Source organism: Hibiscus syriacus, unplaced genomic scaffold (assembly GCF_006381635.1).
Source record: "Hibiscus syriacus cultivar Baekdansim isolate YM2019G1 unplaced genomic scaffold, ASM638163v2 tig00109983_pilon, whole genome shotgun sequence".
Classification (NCBI taxonomy): Eukaryota; Viridiplantae; Streptophyta; class Magnoliopsida; order Malvales; family Malvaceae; genus Hibiscus; species Hibiscus syriacus.
In genome coordinates, this window is record NW_024062549.1 from 22959 (window position 1) to 31954 (window position 8996).

Here is an 8996-nt window from a genome sequence, read left to right on the forward strand (position 1 = left end):
TAATTTTATAAAATGATTTCTGAATCATTTTTATGTAATAATTAATAACTTAAATATAAGTTATCTTTAATTTTTAATTTACATATTAAACATGATTATAATTATTGATAATATTAGAATATGAGATTAAAAATTTAATAACTTCATAAATATTGAAACTAACAAAATGTATAGATGTACAAATTAAATTATTACAACTCAATACAACACAATTACAATTAAATGAAGTAAATAAATTTACGTTGAAATTTAAGCTCTCATATCTTATAACAAAAGTTTTACAAGGATAAAAGACCGACTTTGCTACCAAATTTCTTCATCGAGCTTTTTTTTTATCTCAAATTTATCTAAATGTTGCCAACATGATTAAATTATGGGCATTTTTTAGCTTGAAAAGCCAAAATAACACCAATATAATTTAACCATGGGTAACTAATTAGATAAGAATTTACAACAGTTGAGTTCTATTAGACCACAACAACAATTTACAAGGCAACAATCACCAACAGTAGTCCACCCATTCATACCAATCCAATCAATGGTAAAGCCAAGGGGAATATGATGACCAACAATGCCAAACATTTCCAACTTTACCAAACCTACAGAAGTTAAAACAATGGTAAAGCATACATTTATATGCTTGTTGAAATTTATGAAAATTTAATAAAAAAACAGCAAATGTAAAATCAGTAGCATACTTGCTGAAATTCATGAAAATTAAAGAAAAAACAGTAAATGTAAAAGCAGTAGCACCCTACAATAAAATTATTTTAAGTATTAATGAAAATTAAGAAATAAACACAATAAAGAAATTACCATAAAAGGGAATAATCAAGAAAGAATTATTCACAAATTCATTCAAATGTGCTTGTTGTAAATGTAAAAGCAGTAGCACCCTACAAAAGAAAAAAATCATTAATAAACAATTTAAATGAAATAAACATAAGAAAAATAAAGAAAATCAATATTTACCTTTAAAGGGAAGAATCAGTAGCTACAGTAAGATACTCTTCATCCCTTTCTTCTGGTTCAAAACCATACAACCAATTTCGAGCTGTTACAAAAATCTCAACATTTTTAGGTAAAAGTTTGGCTCTCAACTTGTTCAAAATACGACCCCCATGCTAAAGGAAGATTCAGAAGCAACTGAAGTAATTGGAATGGCCAATATATCTCTCGCCATGCGAGAGAGTATGTTGAGTTAATCGAATGACGAAATTGGCCAAGAGGGGGGTGAATTGGCAATAAAAAATTTTGTGGAAGCTTTTGCAGAAAATTGAAAATAATTGCACAGCGATTTACAGTGGTTCGACTTTCTCAAACAAAGTCTACGTCCACTACCTTAGCTATCCACACTAAGGATTTTCCAACAAATTCACTAATTTGTTCTTTCTTTTGAGGCCAAAGAGATAACCTTACAATTCCCTCAAGAGTATACCCCAACTCTTGAGAACACTCTTTTCTCAAATAGAAGATTACAAATTTGCAAACTTACAAGAAAACCTCACAAGGTAAGATGTTTGCACAATTCTAGAACAAAGAAAAGAACTCAAAGATGAATACAATTGAGCACAAAAGTGTTCTTGAAAGCAAAATGAATATTGAATGAAAATGGGCTTTGAAATGCTCAAACTTGAGGTTTGATGCTTTCTCTTTGATTCTCTCTTGATTCTATTTGCTTGATGTTTCTTGTTATTGATCAATGGCTTCTAAGCTTGCTTAAATACACCTTGGATCACTTCTGAACGTTGGGGATAATTAGAGAAGATATTATAGCCGTTTTAGTGTGAAAACATTTAATAAAACAGCTTGGAGCGTGGGGGAATCGGTTCCCTCTCATAGGAATCGGTTCCCTAAGTGTAAAATTCAAATATTTCGACCGTTGAATCAGGGGGGAATCGGTACCCCCTTGGGGGGAATCGGTTCCCTCCGAGCATTCTGGAAATCTCGGAGCCAAACCATTCAGGGGGGAATCGGTTCCTCCTATGGGGGGAATCGGTTCCCTCTGAGCAATCTGGAATTTTTGGCTTTGAATAGGTTCGAAATACTTTGTAAAATTATTTTGAAATTGTTTTATGATTAAAACTTAATTTTACACTTAAGTAAGGATCAAAAATGATTTTTGAAATATTGGAGTAATGTTTTGATATTCGAATAGTTATATCGAATATACTTAGAAAATCATTTGGAAAATCTTAAAATCCATTTAACTTAATTTGTTATATCGAAATATTAAAATGTTTCAACAATCTCCCCCTTTTTGATATAACAAAACATTTTAGTAATTTTAAGATTTTTGAAATCAAGTTTTGTTGAAATTACTCCCCCTTACTTTAACACTTCTTCAATTTATCATGTAAAACATTTAACACTTATTCTTCTCCCCCTTTTTGTTAAATCAAAAAGACATTGTAAAACAAGGTTATGAAAATCATTTAGCCAATTGATTTATTAATTATAAGCTTAAGCTGCTAAGATCACAATCAAAAGAGAGGTTAGCCATTAGTTTCATAAATCAATATTCATAATAATGTGATATGGCAAAATTGGTCATATTACTAATGATAATGTAAATGATGCAAAAATGAATAAAACACCAAATATAAGTTCACACCATTCATAAACCCAAAATCCAACAATCCACAAAATCAAACAATTCAAAATGTTGAAACAATATTCATTTGTTCAAAGTTTTAATGATAAACATAAAATTAAGCATCCGGATCGGTAGGAGGAAAACGGGCTCGCATAGCGGCCATCTCGTGTGTGAGTTCATTGATACGAGCGTTGGTTGATTCATTGTTTGCACGCATCTCCCGAAGAATCTCTAATTGTTGAGCTCCCATTGTGGATAAATGAGACTCTATAGAGGAAAAGCGCGAGTCCATGGTAGCGTATCGGAAATCGAATGTCTCCATAAAGGATTAAAAATATGGAGGCATTGGATGCGTTTGTTGTGCTTGCTCCTCGGGCTGCTCTTCGGGTTGTTCAGGTTCTTCTTCAGCTTCATCAATATCCCTCATTAATTGTTCAAACTCGGGATCTTCGTCAGCCTCGGGTGGAGCTTGTGAAGAACTAGCTCCCGGAGTAGAAGAACGAACCCATTCACCGGTTCTTTATCCTTTACCCATCCCGCTCTCGTTAAGGAAAGAAGATTTATTTGTTTCTTAAGAGGAAAAACGGCATCTAGACCGACTCTAAGCCCAGCTTTGGAAAACAGATTACTCAAAAAGCAACCGTAAACTAGAGATGAACAGTGTTTCTTGTTAGGAACAAGATTTACGGTTTCAACAATTTCAGCAAAAATAATCTGAGGTAGGTTAATTTTAATACGGTTTTCGAAACAATGTAACCACCAAAGATCCAAAGCTCTAAGAGTAGAATAACGACCTCCGGATGGTCGAAACCACCAAGAAATCATTAGATGAAGAAAACGCTCATGTAGGTCTAAGACACTCGCACTATCTCTTCTTTTATAACGAGAACCTAAAATTTGTTTTTCATTCGAGATACCATCATTATCTAATCCAAATGTATTGGCTATATATGCCGGGTCAATATATAAGAATTGTCCTAGGAGGTAGGAACGAATTCCTATGGTTTCGGTTTCAGCTTGGTTTTTAACACATACGGCATTAGAGTAGAATATACGAACAAGTTGATGGTAAACGATGGGTTCAAGATAAAATAGTTTATCAAATTTCCATTCTTGTAAAATGGGAAGATATTTAAAATCAATAGCTAACATAGCTTGACGAGAAGGAATACGTTCTTCCCGGATTTTGTAAGAATTGAAATATTGATAATACCAAAATCGGTGATTTCTAGACCCAGGATGATTAAAACACGAATTTTGAATAGTCAAGTTAGGATCAGTGGGATTGGGATTAGAAATTGGAATAGAAGGAGGATTTGGAGGTGGATTTTGTTGACGACTAGAACGACTAGATGAAGACCTAGGACGTTTAGGATTTGACATGGTGAAGGAAATCGGAATAGATAGAATAACCTGCAATTTTAAAACAAATGTATGCAACTCAATTAATCCCAAAACTCAATTGAGTCCTCAATATTTCAAGGTTCTCTAAATCAATCCGAATGGGCAAAGTTTTTGAGAAACTTTTAAAAATATGGTTTTGAGAAACAATATATATAGTTTCATAATAACAACATAATTTAATCAAAACACAATAATTTGAAAAATAACAATTTTTTATTTTTTTATTTTATTTCGAAAATTAAAAAAATTTGAAAAATTCTTGTGTTTTTTATGAAATTAGTTGTAACATCTAGTTTCTAATAACTAAATAATCAATGCCCGATCACTATTTCAACCTAGAACTAATTAAAACTAATCCTATGTTCAAAAATAATGAAATAAAGAGTTTAGAAAAATTACCTTGAAAGATGAAGATTGAGGGGATTTAGATGTTGTTTGCACGACTTTAATGATTTCAACAGGTTTAGAAGATGATATATGAAGTAAATTCCGATTAATATCGTCGATTTGAGACAAAAATGGAGATTTGAGGGTGTAGGAGGTGAAAAACGGCGGAAGAGAGAAGAAATGAGGGTTTGGGATTTTGGGGGTGTTCTGTCGATTTTAACAGAACCCCAGGGGGTATCGATTCCCCTGTGGGGGGAATCGGTTCCCCTTCAAAGGGGGAATCGGTTCCCTCAGGGGGGGATCGATTCCCTCTGCACCAAAATGCTAAAATCCGATTTTTTAAGCACAAAATGCTAAATTAATCTTTTCTAGTGGTATTGGCAACTCATATATCAAACATTAATTATGTTCAGATAATTAAATTAATCTTTAATTGATTTTTGAACATAAATTAATTTTCATTAAGAATCACAAACTCCCCCTAACTAATAGCAAGAATGCAATCAAAAATTATTATTATAAGCATTTTTCAAGATTTATTAAAAGTGCTAAAATTATTTTAAACACTAAGTGAAGATAGGTTGGTCAAACCTAATTCTCTCCTAAGTGTCCAAAATCTTTCCTTGTCTAAGGGTTTTGTAAAGATATCCGCTAATTGGTGCAAAGTATCAACAAATTCTAGAACTACATCTTCCTTAGTGACATGGTCTCTAATGAAGTGATGTCTTATTTCAATGTGCTTAGTTCTAGAGTGTTGGATGGGATTTTTAGTGAGACAAATAGCACTAGTATTGTCACACTTGATAGGAATAGTACCTACTTCAATTCCATAATCAAAAAGTTGTTGTTTCATCCATAAAACTTGTGCACAACAACTACCAGCTGAAATGTATTCGGCTTCAGTGGTAGATAATGCAACACAATTTTGTTTCTTTGAAAACCAAGAAATCAGCATATTTCCAAGGAATTGGCAAGTACCGGAGGTGCTTTTCCTATCTAATTTGCATCCTCCATAATCCGCATCAGAAAAAGCATGCAAGCTAAAGCTAGAGTCTCTAGGATACCAAAGTCCTAAACTAGGAGTGTCCTTAAGGTATCTAAAGATTCTCTTAATAGCTAGTAAATGTGATTCCTTAGGACATGATTGAAATCTAGCACATAAGCAAACACTAAACAATGTCCGGTCTACTTGCAGTTAGATAAAGCAAAGAGCCAATCATTGACCTATATAATTTAACATCTACACATTTACCTCCTTCATCTAAGTCAAGCTTTGTTGAAGAGCTCATTGGAGTGTTATGAGGTTTCCCATTTTCCAGTCCAAACTTCTTGAGCATATCTTTGACGTACTTAGCTTGATTAATGAAGATGCCATCTTTTCTTTGCTTGATTTGGAGTCCCAAGAAAAATGAGAGCTCCCCCATCATGCTCATCTCAAACTCACTTTGCATTAGCTTAGAAAATTCTTGGCAAAGAACATCATTAGTAGAACCAAATATTATCATCAACATAAATTTGAACTACTAATAAATCTTTACCTTTTCTCTTTAAAAACAATGTAGTGTCAACCTTTCCTTTTAAAAATCTTTTCAATTAAAAATTTGACAATCTTTCATACCAAGCTCTAGGAGCTTGTTTTAAACCATAAGAGCTTTTGTCAATTTTAAAACATGATCCAGAAATTTTTGAATCTTCAAAACCTGGAGGTTGTTCCACGTACACTTCTTCTTTTATAAAACCATTTAAAAATGCACTTTTAACATCCATTTGATATAATTTAAATTCATTGAAACATGCAAATGCTAATAACATTCTAATTGCTTCCATCCTAGCTACGGGAGCGTATGTTTCATCATAGTCTATGCCTTCTTCTTGAGTATAGCCTTGAGCAACAAGTCTAGCCTTGTTCCTCACTATATTACCACTTTCATCAAGTTTATTTCTAAAAACCCATCTAGTACCTACAGTAGATTTATTACTAGGCCTTTCAACTAATGTCCATACTTTACTTCTCTCAAATTGATTTAATTCATCTTGCATAGCCATAATCCAATGTTCATCTTTTAATGCTTCTTTGATGTTCTTGGGCTCTATGCATGAAATAAATGCAACATAATTACAGATATTTCTAAGAGAAGATCGAGTAGTTACCCCTTTTGATGGATCACCTATAATTTCACCATCCTTGACATAGTTGTACTCTCTTGGAAAGATACTTCCCTTTCTTCAATGGTTGGATTCTCGAGGGGATCATGAGTTTCCTCATCTTTTGTTTCTTCCTTTGATGATGATTCTCCAACGTCATGTCTAACGTCATTTGCTTGTACAATACCTACATCATCATTAACAGAAGAATCCTTCCTCGGAAATGGATTATCATAGAAAACAACATGTATAGACTCTTCTACAACTAAAGTTCTTTTATTAAATACACGATAAGCTTTAGAATTTAAGGAATAACCCAGAAAAATTCCTTCATCACTTTTAGCATCAAATTTACCAAGATTTTCTTTACCGTTGTTTAAAACAAAACATTTACATCCAAAGGATGAAAATAGCTAATGTTAGGCTTTTTATTTTTGAGAATTTCATATGGAGTTTTCTTTAAAATTGGCCTAATCATTACTCGATTTACAACATAACAAGCGGTATTTGTGGCTTCCGCCCAAAAATATTTTGGCAAATTATTTTCACAAAGCATGGTTCTAGCCATTTCTTCTAAAGTTCGATTTTTCCTCTCAACAACTCCACTTTGTTGAGGGGTTCTAGGTGCTGAAAAATTATGGCTAATACCATTAGAGTTACAAAACTCAATAAATCCAAGATTTTCAAATTCAGTTCCATGATCACTTCTAACACTAGTGATAGAGTAACCTTTTTCATTTTGGATTATTTTTGAAAATGTGATGAAACTTTCTAATGCTTCATCTTTAGTACTTAAGAATAGAACCCAAGTGTATCTAGAATAGTCATCTACCAAGACAAATGCATATTGTTTTCCTCCCAAGCTAGTAGTTTTAGTTGGCCCAAAAGATCTAAATGGATCAATTGTAATACTCTACTAGTTGATACATCATTAATAGATTTAAAAGAAACTCGTTTTTGTTTTCCTTTAGCACAAGCATCACAGATTTTATCATTATCAAATTTAAGCTTAGGCAACCCTCTTACTAAGTCTCCTTGAATTAACCGTTGCAAAACACTCATACTAGCATGACCTAGTCTCCTATGCCATAACCAACTATCATGCTCATCCTTAGCAACTAGGCATAAATTAGTCATATCAATAGAATCTAAATGCACCATGTAAATGTTTCCTATTCTATGACCAACAAGCATAATCCGATTAGATGCAATGTCAATGACTTTACAACCATTAATTTCAAATAAGACATTGAATCCCTTATCGCATAATTGACTAATACTCAATAGATTATGCTTTAATCCATTCACATATAAAACATTTTTAATTTGTATGGAAGAGGTATTACCTATTGTACCATACCTTCAATGTGACCTTTTGAATTATCACCAAAGTCACTTCTCCTCCATTTTTGACGTTAAGCTCTATGAACCGGCTTTTGTCTCCGGTCATGTGTCTTGAGCATCCACTATCAAGGTACCATGAATTTGAATTTGTTTCTCGTGCCTTGTAGCAATGCTCCTTTCCCTACAAACATAGATTAATTTTTGATTTTTGGTACCCAAATTCTTTTGGGTCCATATTCATTAGTTTCCAAAATCCTAGTCCCCTTAGGTATCCATTTGTGTAGGATATCTTTATCTTTAGTAGTAATGAGTCCTTTAGGAACCCATATACTTCTAAAGATTTTACCATTTAAGGTTCGTTGAGGATTTCTATGATTGTAGTTTCTAAAATCTTTTCTAACAAAGTTGGATTTTGAATTTTCTCCTTTTTCAAAACGTTTTGTTCCAACTTTATCAAAAGAAGTTTTAAGATCATCAATTTTCTTTTGATGATCATCATTGACCTTTGAAAGTAAATTTTGCAAATCTAAATTTTTCTTTTCAAACTCTTCTAGTTTGATTTGCAAATCTTTGATTTAATTTCAAGATCATTGTTGGTTTTGGATATGAGTTTATTTTCATTTTTCAACTTTGAAACATCATTTTTATATTTTAAAAATAATTTCTCATAGTCCGAAGCCAACCCATTATATTGCTCTAATAGCTCATCATAAGATAAATCATCAAAATCGGATGAGTTAGAGGTTACCTTAGAATCTTCCCCGAATGCCATCAAGCACAAGTTTGCTACTTCTTGTTCCTCTTCATCGGAACCTTCTTCATCGCTCCATGTAGCCACATGAGCCTTGTGCTTATTCTTTGATTGACCCTTTTTCTTCAATTGTGGGCAATCATATTGACATGCCCCGGCTTTTTGCATTCATAGCAAATGATTGGGTCCTTCTCTTTGGTTCATTTTTGAGGCCTTCGTTTCGTTTGAATTTTCTTCCTTGGTAAGGTCTCATCATTTTTCTGAACCGTTTGGCAAACAATGCCATTTCCTCGTCATCATCATCATCATTAGAGTCACTCTCATCTTTTGTGGATTTGAGAGCAACTCCAATGTTTTTTCTTCTCTCCT